The sequence below is a fragment of the Stegodyphus dumicola genome, chromosome 6, assembly GCF_044657685.1.
Source record: "Stegodyphus dumicola isolate Sdum_Otavi_A_Nest chromosome 6, ASM4465768v1".
NCBI classification, from domain to species: Eukaryota; Metazoa; Arthropoda; class Arachnida; order Araneae; family Eresidae; genus Stegodyphus; species Stegodyphus dumicola.
The window spans coordinates 82,407,881-82,423,875 of NC_140773.1; the positions used below are offsets into that span (position 1 = coordinate 82,407,881).

The 15,995-nt window shown below is 32.6% G+C and overlaps 1 protein-coding gene across 2 annotated transcripts in view; it reads left to right on the forward strand.

Annotated features, from left to right (window-relative positions):
* LOC118202239 (xaa-Pro aminopeptidase ApepP-like) overlaps nt 1-15,995 on the forward strand; it is a 268,101-nt gene that overhangs the window by 59,764 nt on the left and 192,342 nt on the right. The window lies entirely within an intron of this gene.

Genomic DNA, 15,995 nt, shown 5'->3' on the forward strand with positions numbered 1-15,995 from the left:
TATCTCCTAAGTTTAATTAAAGTAGAATTATTTTAAAAGTGTGAATCCATACTGGTAAGTTACGTTTTGAAAGATGTTTTGAAGTAATTTGAAAGCAAAATGTTAATAATGTTTTAACGGGGACTGGAGTTAAATCATCATGAAGAATAAAATTTCAATTGTAAAAGGAAAAATTAAAACATGTAATCATTGTAATTGATCGGAAATTAGTTGACTTTTCAAGGGGAACAAACCAACTCCCGTTCAATGAACAATAATTGATAAAAATACGTAAATATGAAAGTGTTTCGTCTTTACTCGAGTTATAAGTAAAAGCCAAACCGGCAATTCTAGTCAGGCCAAATATTTCCGCGAATAGAAGGAATTATGAACCAATGCTGATACTCAAAGAACTTATTCTTATGAAGCATTTTAGTCAATTCAATTTGGAGTAAAAATCAATTACTGTAGAGAAATTCTATTTAACTAATATATATATATGTGTGTATATATATATACATACACACACACACATATATATATATATATACGTTAAAAAATAAGTAAGATAATCGATCTCTTAATTCTCCTTTTTAATTTAGTAATTTTTCTTTTCCGTCCTGAAAATAGTAATTGCTTACAATAATTCTGCCTAAACTGCATTTCAGAATTACTCATAATTCTAACAAATGTCGCAGGCACTTACATAATGCTTCAAGGAATAGTAATTCTAAATTCTCCGAACTCGAGCCCAAATAATCAAAAGGAAGTGGTAATCGTATTTGTATTTGTCTTTCAATCTTAACCAAACCTTCGTTTGGCTGGAACTAGTTTTTTTATCGCTTCTCTCAGCCTCACCAACTTGCTGCGACTGCGTATCTTTCCTCCATCGAAATTAATTATAAAAATTTTTAAAAGTGCTAGGGTAATTATTCAAGTAAAGGCGTTTTTTTTTTAATTTAAAAAATTTAAACACATCTAATTAGCTGTGCTTATATTAAAAACGTCAATATAAAAAATTTTCAAGCTCCTTCAACTGTATATAATTATTTCGTAAATGTCCTGTTACCGTCAATATCGAAATCATCACTCCCCATTATACATATATATATATTACCAACACATCTTTCGTTATATTGATGATGTAATAGCCTTTAACAACTTCAACAAAATAGAAAAAGCTAATATCTACCTTTCATGCCTACAACTTAATACTACAAATAAAGTGCAACATGATATAGTTTACCTTGATTTGCATATTATAGATTACAATTTGTTGAAAATCTACGATAAACGAAGAGAATTCAACTTTCCAACACTTTATTTAACCAACTGGAATTCCAATATTTTTAAAAGCGTTGTCCTCAGTACAATTTACGCACAACTGCTTAGAATTAAAAGAATCTGCAATACAACAAAACACCTCCAAGAAGAAGTACTATACTTTGTAACAATTTTGAAGAATAGCCTAATTCCTAAAAAAGTAATTAAAAATACGTTAAAAAAAGCTGACACTAACTTTATCTTTTAGATTTTTTGAGTTAGATAATGAAATTTTATGCTTAAAGCCCTATGGGACGGTGTAAATTTGACGGCTGATTCAGAATATCTATAAATGTATAAATAGTTCCTCTCACGTCTTCAATTTTTACTCTTAAAATTTGGCACAATACTTTTAATTCTATTCTTAAATAGATTTTAAGCATTTGCTGGCCATTTCTTTCCTGTTATTGACTTATGGGCCATTTCGTTTCTGGAAGCTTGATTGCCCTCTAGCTTGAAGAATTTCGACTTTAATTAACAAATAGCTATTTTTCATTGTTTCTTCTCACTTTTGTGTCATATAACATTTTGTTGAATTAGCCATTTTTTTCTTTCACCCACGCCCAAATTTCTTCAAACTCGTAGAGCTAGACGCCATCTTGAACAGTTTTTGCATATTTCAACGCATTGACCCCCCTCCCCTTACACTGAGTCAGGTTTTTGCAAACGGTCAGTCACTTTTCATCGGATCTTTCCTCATGACGTTTCTTCCCCTTTTTTACATCATACAGCCTTGTTGGTTAGCAACTTGCTTGCTCGAGGCTTGCACCCCTTTTGAGTTTGATCTTACTGCTATGAAGACGTCGGCTCTCCAGGTCTGGTTTTTAAAAATATTTCTTTCTCTTGTATTGATTTTTGGTCTCAGCAAGACACTTTCTTAAAATTCATCTGTTTTATTATTATTGTTTTAAATTTTATATTTAATTTTTGATACTTTTACGAAGTTTAAACTCTATAAGCTAGTAGGTCCCCCCATAAAATCTTGTATATTTTGACTAATAGCAAATCGCTATTTATTTTATTTTGTAAATCGGCATTACCAATTCATTGTCTGTAGTTTTTATTACACCTTAAAGTGTTTCTTCAAGCGAACGCGTCGGGAAATTGGAACAGAAAATTGAAACTAAAGAAGTTTTTTCAATTAATTTATAAAAAGTGTTTCGTATACAGTTTCAATTGTATGTTTCGGCGAAACGCGATATGGAGTTAGCTTGATTCGAAAATCATTAAAAATAATTTCCCCTGAAGAGCCATAATGAGATTCGAATTAGGCTAATCTACCATTTACCACTTCTTACTTTTTATATTTTTGCTTAAATCATTTGTCGCTCTTTATTCTAATGTTTAAAATATGCCTTTACTTTGATTAGCATATTACTTACAATTAGTATTGAATTTTATTTGTTTATTTTATCTTTGTAACACATTTTATTGCACCTTATTTTACTTATGTTAATATTTTCACGGAATCACAGTATCTAAGCAACTTTTTGGCGTACGAACTAGGAATTTTCTTTTAACTTTTTTCTAAATTTTGCAGCACAATGCGCAAAGTTTTTGACCACATAGGTCTTTTTTCGTTTGTTCTTTTTACTTTAATTAGTTATATATATATGGCTCGCAGTACAGATCTAGAAAATAGCCGTTAAACGGTGAGATACTTATTTGAGTCTTAATTACTTGGAGAGATCTCAGTGCGTAGATCTGCAAAACGAAATAAGGGAGATAACTTTGACAAAACACATTAATTAATTTGCGAACATTTTTGCTGTATATATCATTCTTAGGCGCGTGATGCATCCCATTTCATGCCTTAATGATAAGCATTATTACAAGAAATAAGATTGCGGGTTCCTTTAAAGAAAACCATAAACTTCATTCGGCTAACAACCCATATATTTGTATTCCAACACTTTGTTTTCAAATTTATTTAAAAACAAAAATGTTGGCCGTTGTCCATCTAGAGCAGGGTTTCTTAAACTGTGGGTCGCGAGACCTGGGACCAGGGGATCGCTAAAAATTTTAGCAGTTTTGACATTTCTTTAACTTACTATAATAATTTTACAATTACCAAATATTTTTACACTATGTATCTGAAAATAGATAAAGAAAGATAAGACAATACAGACAAAGAAAGAAACGAAAACGTTCTACGCACGCGTTCATTTTCCTTGCTTTGCACGTGACGCTGTCTTTTCGTCTGTTACATACTTAAAATTTTTACATTGTTCTATGCCTTAAAATTAGAAATTAATGACCTAAAACTGCAATAGTATATTACTGTACAAGTGAAAAAATCGACAGTTTCACTCACGCGTGTGTCGGATTTGCGCAATACTTATGGGGTCCCACAAATTTTTTGTAAATACTATGGGGTCTGGGGGGTCGCGACTGAAAAATGTTTCAGAAACGGTGTTCTAAATCATACTCTTGAGGGCCAATTTAAGTTGGAGCCGTGAGCCGTGTAGTATGTTATGCTTTTCAAACATTATAAATAGGCTTTGGAATAATAAATAAATGCTAGTTATTTCAAGATTCTTGTAGTTTTAATTTTAATTAATTTATGTGTTACGTTACGTAAAAATACAAAATATCAAATTAATACATGGAATTTACTTTATACTTACGTTCAGTCTGACTGCCAGGTAGATCTTCACAAATCCAATAATATGAAGCTATTAGAACAAACTTTATTACAGTCTACAAAATATATGCATCACCAAAGAGACTTGTTCTGTGATGTTGAATACAATTCCATCGTACTCAAGGTGGGGTGGAATTGTAATCAACATCACAGAACAAGTCTCTTGTACATATTTTGTAGACTGTAATAAAGTTTGTTATAATAGCTTGACATTATTGTATTTGTGAAGATCTACCTGGCAGTCAGATTGAACGTAAGTACAAAGTAAATTCGATTTATTAATTTGATATTTTGTATTTTTACGTAACGTGACAAAATGGCGTCCGTGACAGGACGCCGTTTAGCTTTAATTCAAAATGTATTACATTGAAATAGAGACTTTTGAGTTTTTATTTTAAATAAAGAGTATTACTGTTAAAATTTGAATGATTGATTCTATAATGAATATTTGTGGAACTTTGGATTATTTATTAAGAATTTGATTTACGGACAGTAATAACACTCACTGCTTTTGATTTCAATTATGGAAGAACTTAAACGATTTAGAGGTTGTTTAAGAACAAATTTTACTAAGACTGCGAATAATTTAGATGAACTTTTAAATGTCCTTACATTAGATTTAGTTAAGATTACAGTTCTTTTCGCTCAACTTGATGATAAATGGCAAAAGATAAATACTTTAGATAAACAGGTATTGAGTTATTGAATAGTAAAGATACCAAGTTATATATAAACTTTGTATAAAGGTCTTCTAAGATGATTAGAAGCCTAATAATACATACAAACTCGGAGGTGATGTCAATAATAATAAATTTTGCTAATATATATATGCTCTCCACGAGTTGGCCGTCACTGTTTTAAACTATAATAGCTGTTTAAACAGCCGAACAATTTTAAAATACCAAACGCAGCTTCATAGAGCAGCTTTTATCTTATTTTTCAAAAATTATATCTTATTGATATAATTTATAGTATATCCGAATGATAATTTCATGAATTAATGACAGTTTCTCTAACTTATTAATGTTATAATCATAATTAATAATGTTATAATCATAATGTAATCATAATTAATGACAGTTTCTCTAACTTAGTGACGATAAATGACGTTATCTCAGTTATTCTTTTCTGTTCTTGTACTTTTTAACGAAATCATTGCTTCAAGTTTTAACATTTTTGAGATCGTTGTAATTTACGTGACTTTAAATAACCATTCTAAATATGCAAGATGAAAATCGCATGCTCTAATGAAGAAAAAAATATTAAAAAGCTATAATGTAATCTAGCGAACTCCTTCATTTAATGAAATTTTGCCGGCGTAATTAGCATTAAAAATTGCCGGATAAAATGTATTAAAAATTTCTAAATTTATTTCTTTTTTAACATTAATTATGTTATTTAAATTATTTCCCGTTTTCGGAGAAAGGAGAAAAGAAAAAAGAATTTCATCACTTTCGTAAAGATTTTAGTCGTTCATTAGCCAGAAGGAATTTTCCAAGATATAACGTAGCAAAAAATATTCCTTGTTCAAACTGAGTAACGTAACATGTCATAAATCAATATATTTTCCTAACTGAACTTTCACAACGCCACGCCAAGTGTCTTTAACAGCAGCTCCATCTGCAACTAGTTTATCCGTACGTGGAGGAAAGTTTATTTTGAGAGTTATTTTAAGCTATGGGCGAGCCGAAATTGGTTTGTTTGACCTCGGTGATAAAATGAGGAATTTACGCTTCGAATGCGTATGTTGATCGAGCTACGTTAAGACATTTGGGAGAAAAACGGGTGTACCCTCCCCCGTCTTTCTCCTGCATCATCAACATAGAATCTTCAATGCTATCTTCAAGATGAGAGTTGTGTAAATCGAGAACCGCAGATCTTGATATTTCACAGCTAGCCACGTGAGTTGAAATGTATGGAGATGCTGATAAATTTCTCGTCTGATTTCAACTTATTTGCATAATCGAGAACACGCTGAAGTTACAAGCAATCAAAAAGAACAGAGGAAATTCTTTTTACATGCCTTGTTAAACCAGTAGCTCAACCTACCAAAAATTATGAAATAACTCAGTGTTAAGTGTTGTGATTATGAATTCCTGTTTTTTCTTGGGGGGGGGATGAATGGTAATTCATTATACGCATATTCGAGAGGGAAAAATAATTATTAATGTTCCAGAACTTATTGTAGTACTGTTTCTTGAGTACTTATTAATTGACTACTAAGTCTTTTATCCCCTGAAATTATTCAGCATGTTCCTTTATTTGTTTATTGGATTTTCATGAAAGAATATTCTGCATCCAACAAAAGTCCACCCTTTATAAAATATCAGTGTTTATATGTTTTATTTCTGTTCCCGAGTTTTTAATTATCTTTCGATTTTCCAGTTAACGGTTAAAATGACTCTAAATTTACAGTCTTTTCCAATTATTAGTAACTCGGAAGAGCTGCCAATTAAAGCCAGAAAATATTTCTTGAAGAGTAAGAGTAAATAGCATAATAAATGTTCATATATTTATTTGGCATTTATAATAGTGTTTTACGTTGTTATTGAGAAAGTCAATTCTTCCGTAATTTTTTTTTAAAGTAAGTAAAATGAACCACACGTATGAAACATTTTTCCCGATCTCAAAGATCAGCAAAAAAAAAAAAAATGAAGGAAGTATTTTATTTTTATGTAAGACCAGATTGTAGAAAAGTTATTTAGAAAAGGCACCGTGCTTTTGTTCATAAAAGCTCGATTACGAAAACAAATTTCCAAAATAACTTCCTTTCATGTTTTTCAAGAATTCAGTTATAAAAATGGAAAAGCAGAATAATTAAATTAACTAAATCTGGTTTTAGGTAATATTATTTCATTTCGGTCTGTAGCCATAATTTTGAATGATGTAATTTAAGAAATTATCTTTCTAAGGGGAAAAGATTGCTCAGCCTATCGAAATAATAAGACCTTTGCGTGGGCATCATGAAAGGGATCCATTGTTTTCTCTTTTACAAATATATAAATAAGATCTTTCAAAGCGTCATTTTTAAAAGTTTTCTTACAACTTCAGTTGCACAAACAGAGAATCTTTATAAATAAAGAAAAATGAATTTCATATGAAATCTACTTTCACTATATTATTGCAAAATAACATTGGTGTTGCCCCACTTATGGTAAGTAAATTACCTCAGTTAATAGGTTGTTTGAAAAAGAGTCGTCTCAGTTTATCGCGAGACTATGATTAGAACAGTAGTTTAAAGATTTTAAAAAGAAGAAATGGGTTTGTAATGAAGCGGTTTGTTTCAACTAATTGAAATAAAATATTTAGCCTCTAAAGAAACTTCTTGTTTGTTAATTTTAAGCGAGCCGTCTGATTTATTTGATTGAATGAGTATATTTAATCTAAGGCAGGGTTTCTTAAACTGTGGGTCGCGACCCCCAAGAAGATCGCGGGACTTTGCAGCAGGGGATCGGCAAAAATTTTAACAGTTTTGATATTTCTTATTATAATAATTGTAAATTACTAAATATTTTTACACGATGTATCTGAAAATACAGACAAAGAAAAAAACGAAAAAGTTTCAACGCATTCTTTTTATGATATAAACGTTCATTTTGCTTGATTTGCACGTGACGCTGTCATTTTGTCTGTTACTTATTTAAAATTTTCCCTTTGCTCTAGGTCTTAAAATTAGAAATTAGAATTAATGACCTAAAACTGCAATAGTATATTACAGTGGAAGTGAAAAAATTGAGTTTCACTCACGCTTGTGTCGGATTTGCGCAATACTTATGGGGTCCCACAAAAGTTTTGTAAATATTATGAGGTCCTGGAGGTTGCGAAAAAATTTCAGTGATAAAAGGGGTCGCAATTGGAAAAAGTTTAAGAAACCCTGGTCTAAAGTAACCGACAACTGGTTTATCTTTATAGAACTGTCGGTTTTGGATTTTCTCATATTCAATTAAGGCCCCGAGTTGTGTCCCGTGTTATTCGAATTTTCTTTCGAAATCCCTTGTGTAGTTCGAATTTAAAATATGAAAATTTTAATATTGGATATATTTATTTTCTTACAGCAAAACCTAATTTATATTTTCTCTATATTTACTCTTGCTATTATATCAATTTAATGAATCACATTCTGTAGAATAGATTATCTGTTACTTTATTTAACTGTTTAAAAATAGCAGTTTGTTACAGGAAACGTCCTACCGAATGCAATCATCTTATGAGCAGCTATTTTTGAAATTATGTATTAAATATTTATTTTTATGCTAGAAATTTTGATACTAGTCCCTTAACGATGTCTCTTGTAATGGAATCAGTTATTTGCTTCGTGCAAAATTTTTAAACTTGTGCTGCGTGAGATGAACAATGTTAATCATATATAAATTTTATGGACAAGCACGGCAAAAATAGGAAGAACTCAAGCAGTCTTCCTTGTAATTACTACAACAAGGATAATTGCTTGCTAACGAACTCAATGAGAATACAAAATTAAAACTTTTAGATTCTTTGAAAGAAATTCATTCTGAGTAAGAATTCGTTAGACTTTTATTAGAAGTGTAATTCGTTAGACTTTTTATTACTTTCTTGTACAAAGTAAAGGAAGTATTGTAATCGCGAAATATTTGGGGTCTTATATTTTAACGAAAATATCCATTTTTACTGCTCTCGAATCCATTTGAACGACGGATTTGCGTGACATCTGTACGTACAGACAGGACAAAGGATTCTTTTTTAAAAAACATACTGTAAAATGGATTTAAAATGGATTCAGAAGACAATTTTATCGTGATGTGCGTACGTACGTATAGACATCACGAAAATATTCGTACCTACCCAGGTATGTATCTCGCGTAGCTCAAGAACGAGTAGCCTCAGAACGTTGAAATTTTGTATATGATACTGCTATAACATGCAGTTTTGCACTTCCTTTTCTGGTTGCAATCGGCCGGCAAAAAATATTTTGAATTTTTATTTTTGCCGTCCTTGAAGTGAGAACTGAATTAATTAGTAGCGCATGCACATTAGGTAAGCGGCGCTAAATCGTCTGCGAAAAACTTTTTTTTTTTTTTAATTTCTTTAATTTTTTTATACATCCTTTTAGATTTATTATAATATTTGAAAAGAACTTATGGTAATTCTTCAGATGATATAATTTTTGTGCACTGTGCGTTATAAAATGAATGTTAATGCTGTTAAGTGAACGTAGCGCGCGAAGTATCGCTGTGGTAAAATAAATATAGTGAACTTTAAAAAAATGCATTTATTCTATTGTGGTTTAAGCGCTATCGACAACAGTAGATTTAATTCAAATTTCGTTAATTGGTAATTCAATATATTTGAATGAAATGCGGGAAAATTGCGTATAATGTAATATTCCGTACAAGGAAGTCGTGGTGTACATATCAGATTAAGGAAGTATTGTTATCGCGAAAATTTTCGGGTGTCATATTTCAACGAAAATATCCATTTTGACCGCTATCGAATGCAAATTAGCGATGTTTTTGCGTGACAGCTGTGGGTAAGGACAGAATAAAGAACTCTTTTACCCAAAACGGATTGCAAAAAGGATTTAAAATGGATTTAGAAGAGATTTTTTTCGTCACTTCTGTACGTAAGTTCGTACGTATGTATGCGTATGTATGTATGTATCTCGTATAACTCAAAAACGAGTAGCCTGAGAAAGTTAACATTTTGTATATAAGACTGCTATAAACATGTGCACCTCCCTTTTTGGTTACACTCGGCCGCACCAAAAGTATTATAAATATATATATATATATATATATATATATGCCCACTCTGTTACTCGGCTCAGTGAGCTCAGTTTCTTAATTCTTTTATGTTTGTAGACTGTGCATTTTTTGCTTTACAAATGATTTAAATATGTTGTTCTTATCTTCTGGTTAATGTTTTTATGTCTTTATTTAACCTGCATGTTATAGTTGTAGAATTATCAACAATTTAAAAGTTGTTTGAATGTGGCTAAGCCTGATTTTTTTACTATATCAGCAATATTTGTTTACATTTGAAACTTAGCAGAATAGTGTATTTTTTGCCAATGTAAAGAAAATAAGCTTCGCAACAACAAAGTAACGTTTTCTTTTATTATTGCGAATTAAATTATGTTTAATCCATTCTGGAATTATCATTTAAGTTATTTAATTAACCCAAATATTGACTCAGCATAGCGTCCACAACAAATTACTCAGTTTCTACGCCTTCAGTGTCTTTTGCCGAGTGAGACGAAAAGTAAACTTTCAGTTTTGTGCACCGAAAAATCTGCTTTCTTGCCGAATTGCTTGTTTTGGCGTAGAAACTGTAATTTTAACTGTAAAAATTATTTTCGTAATTGTGTTAACTGCAGTTGGTGTTCTATGTTTTTCTATATCTTTCAATTTTTAATATAGATATTTTGAGTTATGTATTTTTGCCTTGTCGCGGAAAGAGAACTGAATTAATTGAATGAAAAATCTCTAGTGAAATTCGAGGAAATAAGTTTAAACGGTAGGCAGGAAAAAATGCCCGTAATTTAATATTCCGTGAAAGGAAGTCATGTGGTGTACACATCAGATTATTTATTCTTATATGTTTTCATTCTTATATGTTGTTAAATTGTGTATTTTTTGCTCTAAAAGTGATTCAGTTATATTGTTTTTATGTTCCGGTTAAGGTTTTTTTATGCCTTTTGTTAATCTGCATGCAATAGTTGTAGAATTATCAACAATATAAAAGTTTTTAAATGGAATTAAGCCTAACGAAACCACTATGTGTTTACATTTGAAACTCTTAGTAGAATAATTAGTTTTTGCAGCAACTTAGGTGTTTTTTTTTCCGAATTGGACCAAAAGTAAATTTTCAATTTTGTGCACCGAAAAATTTTTCTTCCTGTTTGCTGACCGAGTTGCTTGTAGTGCGTAGTTGTAAAAAAAAATGTTTTTAACTATATTTGATGTTTTATGTTTTTCTGCATTTTACAATTTTAATGGAGATGTTTTAAGTTTTTGTATACTTTTGCCTTGCTACGACGTGAGAACTGAAATAATTGAATGAGAAATGTATCTGTAATGAAATTCGAGGAAATAACTTTAAATGAAATGCAGCAAAAAATGTGCATAATTTAATTGGCCGTACACGGAAGTCATATTAGTGTCCACATAAGATTTTTATTTTTGTAAAAAAGGAATTTTCATTTCAGTACTAATGAAAAGTAAACCAAAGTTTTGCTTGAATGTGTCATAGTTTGTAATTGGCAGAAATATTAGAGCATATATAGAACATTGCAAAATGAAAAAGTAACGCAACGTATTCAAAGAATAGTTCTTTAAAATAATTTTTGCTATCACTTAATTAATAATTTTTAGGTAATTACATAAGTACTTTTGTACTCCCATTCGATTTTCGTATGTAGTTGTATTCAGTATTCAAGTCAGTTGGTTGATTATCTTTATCTGATTTCCAATAAAATGGTCTTTCATTTTAAGGATGTTTTTAATTGCGATATCAAAATTGATACTTATATGGCTTCACTGTAACCATAAAATAAAAACTAATGACTGATTCTTGCCAGTTTTTGATTAGTTGTCTTTCATAAGAAATAATTCTGAATTTTTTATTGAAGTGACTATTAGCCATCATTACATACCCAGTGTAACTGCGCGAGCGTGTTGCTGAAACAAGCATTGTCATTTTCAAAGCTGAATGATTTCTTTTTAGAGCCGCCCAACCGGTATAGTGGTTAGCGTCGCTGACTGCCGTGCCGAAAGCCCCGGGTTTTAATCCCGGACAATGCAGGGATGTTTGTAAATGTATAGTGTCGGTGCGGCATGGAGGTACTCTAAATATGCGACGAGCCGAAAGTCCTCTCGTGTGGTTTGTTGGAAGGGAAGAGGGGTCGGAGACTCAGACCCGTCCTCCCCGGGGGTGTTCTGCATCAAAATTGGGAGCGAAACTGAGCTAAATCACCCTGTCACCTGTCAGGTGCTCAAAGCTGTTGCTAACGGCAAGCGTATCTCATGCTCCTTGCCACGAGGAATTTCGTGGGCTTGAGCTGATGTTATTGTCAGACAAGTGAGCATAAGTAACACCAACAACAATACTTCTTTATCGAAAGTTTACTGATCAAATTATTCTTTGTCTAAATTTTCTCACTATAAACTTGATTCTGACATTTGGACTAGCTTGGTATGACTAACGAATACTATGTCGCCTTTCTGCTTTGGTAAGTTGTTTTTCAGATAGGGATCACAGATTAATAACTGATGTGTAACATCAATGTGGAGATAGCTTTGCTTATAGCGGCTTTAAACTTTTAATATATTTGTCAAGGTCAAGAAAATTGCTCCCTCGTGGAACGGTGTTTGAGATACCAGGGTGACTGAGCACAAGGCTCTACCCCTTGTAGAATAATTAGAGATTACGAAAGGTAGTATTAAAGTAACCTTCAAATGCAATTTAAACCTTTTTTTTAAATTATTTTCAGTATTTTAAACTAATGCTAAGTAATAGTGTGGAATGAACTACTGGGGATTGTAAAAGCTGAGTTAATCTACGAGCGCCAGAAGCCGTCGAACTGGTGACACATGATAAGACAGTATGCAAATAATGGCAGTCTGAATCCTGAATCCATAAAAATATATATACAAAATACACATATAAATTAAACACAAAATACATATAAGACGTAAGAGAGAATATAAAAGCAGATAATTATTGTGAGGACATGGAAGTTGCATCAAAAACATATAACAGTGTAAATATTTACATAACCCAGATATTGAATTGGGCCATGGGCCTGTCTATGTTACTGAGATAAGTGTAATCATAGTCACATATTTTTATGCTTGGGTTGTCGATTTGTTGTTGTCGTTCGTGAAACTTCTAGGCGAGTTTGTAATAGTGTATTCGCAGTAGCTCGACACTAAATTCTTCATGTATTCTCTTATTGCGAATGTACCATTCAGCTCTAATAATTTGTCTTAACACACTGTTTTGACATACTTGGAGTTTTTTTCTGTTAGTCTTTCTTGTATGTGCCCAAACTGGACTTGCATAGCAGAGCAATGGTCTGAGAATGGACTTGTAAATGAGTAACTTATTGTCTATAGATAACGCACTCGAGCAATTAAAAGGGTAGAGTTTTGCTTTACGAACTCGAAACTTCTGGATAATCGCTGTGATGTGTAGGGACCATGTAAGAGTTTTATTGAGGATCACCCCAAGATAAAGGACTTGCTTGGCCCATTGAATTGAGGTGCCATAGAACTGAAGATTTTTGTTGATCTTTGACTTCTTGGTGAACAGAATAGCTTCGGTCTTTTCCACGTTCACTTGGATTTTCAACTTGGAAAGCCAAGTCTCTAGCGTGTGTATGCAGTTTTGTAGTCGTTGTATAACTGGACAACAAATGCACTTTGCGCGAGGATCGCCATGTTGTCTGCATACATGGCTAATGTTGTGTCATGTATGGTAGGAATGTCGTTTACGTAAATATTAAAATATGTAGGTCCAAATAAAGATCTTTAGGGGACGCCAGCCAAGATAGCATGGCTAGTGGAGTTTATTCCAGAAACGTGAACGACGAAGTGTCTACCTGTCAGGTAGGAAATAGTAATGTTTATGACGTAGTCTGAGAAACCCAGAACGTGTACTTTGTAAGTGAGAGCATCCAGTCAAACACGATCAAAAGCCTTAGCGACGTCTAGGAATAATCCACCGGTGATCTTACGAGAAGCCATTACCTTAGAGATGGTCTCCACAACACGGTACAGTTGATTGGTAGTTGAGAGGTGATTCCTAAATCCAAATTCATGCGGAATAAAGATGTTGTTTGCATCCAGGTGGTCATTTATTCGCTTTAGGAGCACAGCTTTGAAGATCTTGCTGATAGAAGAAAGAAGGCTGATAGGTCTGTAAGACTCTGGTTGTGAAGCAGACTTGCCAGGCTTTAAAATGTGGACTATTTTAGCAGTTTTACATGGTTGAGGTAAGTGTTGCCAAGTCAGAATTATGTTACATATCTTGGTGAGAATGAAAACAGTCTTGCTTGGGAATCTCTTAATCATGCAGTTGGTGATAGCGTTGATCCAAGGGCTCTTTCTTTTCTTTAACTTTTTGATGATGGCATAGACTTCTGACGGTAAAGCTGGAATGAAATTGTCTATGCGTGGGCTTGTTGGAAGGTGGAATGAAACGGGTGAACCAGGTTTTCTGTTGGAGTGTCATGAATGTTATTTGTGCGAAATTGAGATTTTAGATGCTGAGCTAAATGTTCTGCTGTCTCGATTTCGGTGTAGTGGATCCTTTGAGAGGCTTTAAGGGGCGGAATATTATTGTGGCATTTCGTATACCTCTTAACAGCTTTCCACAGGAAGTTATCATCTGTGGAAAGTGCATTGAGGTATCTGGTCCAGCTGTTTTGTGCTTGGGTATTTAAGAGCGACTTGACAGCATTGTAGAGTTGACTAAATCTGTACTTGTCATCCCGGTTGCGGGTCCTTTGGAAATGTCTTCTAGCTGCATTACGTTGCTTGATTAGCTGTTTTAATTCGTTGTTTCTGAAGCCTCGTGTGGAACTTCCTTCTGTACGTAATGAAAGACGTGGTGAATGTCTGAAATAAACTATCAATGTTGTCCCTCGAATGAGCTGTGGGTATCGTATGTGCGAAAAATCGTTTTAACACTAAATTTTAAATAAATCTTAATGGAATTTTGAAAAGATTGCACTGTATTGTATTGCCATCCACAAGCAATGTGTGTACAAAATTTGAACTTGAAGCTTATCAGGAACTAGTTTAAAATTCGACTACAAACTTTTGACCATAGCAACAAACATCATGAATGAATTAAATAAAAATTTGTAATAAAAACATGCGAATAACTGTTTTTGGTTTTTAAACGAGTTTTAAAAATTTATTTACCTCTCTGTTTCATTTCATTACTGAAGAGGCTTTGCTCTTTTTTTCCCACCTCATGAGCTTGCAGCACACTAGGTATTAATTCATAGAAATTCTAATGTATTTCAACGAAGAAGCACTAGCATGATCTGTACTAGTGTATGAGATGCGATATCGCATGCACAGGTTCTGGGCTCAGTATTTTCCAAGATTACTGGAATTTATAGGAATAGTTTTATCCACAACTGCTGAGAAACGAGCGCGCAATGGAAGCTCAGATCGCGAAGGCCTCACTTCACTGACAAATTCTAGGAAAGGGGGAACTGTGTTTCGAGTTATGAGCAGTCGGCATCATATGATTTTCAAAAGTGTTTTGAGGCAACTTGTGAAAGTTGATTATGAGTTTTGCCTCATAATTAACATCCAGGATTATTTCTGGATTCAGAATCACAGAATCTACAGTTCTGTACAAAAAATAAACACTTCGCGTGGCCACAAATTTAAACTATATAAAAATAACTCTTGAAGTTATTGTCCTAGATGCAAAGATTAAACAAGTAAATAATTAAAACAATAGGCCATATTATAGTATCGCAATCAAATAGATTTAGATGAAAAAATTTACAACAGTACATTGGACAGCCTGAAGGAAAGCATATATAGTGCTATTATTGGTATCCGAATGTACATCATGCATCAGAAGCATCGATTAATTATGCAAGTAACTATTTGAGCGTCTTCAGCAGTTACTGAAATATGATCAAGTAATTTCTTTTCATGGTGTTTTTCAAGTAACCCTTGATCAGAAGCGGGATACTTTTAACTAGGGTACCGTATATAATGTATGTTGTTAACAAAATAACCTTAATGTTTGCTTGTCTACCCATAACTAATTGCATATGTAATCCAGAATAGTAGTCGTGGCCATACGTGGAAGATCAAAACATTTTATTATTTTTTTCCATATGAATTAACGTATCTTTTGGCTCAGGATAATAAAAAGAATCTCTGGAACTTAATACCACAAAATTCTCAACATTTCAAGCACTGACAAGCATCAGTAAACAGTCAGTTTAGCGCACACCAGAATCTTTGGAATTTTATTTTAACCTTATTATTTTTTTTTAAATAATTAATTATTATTTTTCTATTTACAGAGTTTCTTTCTG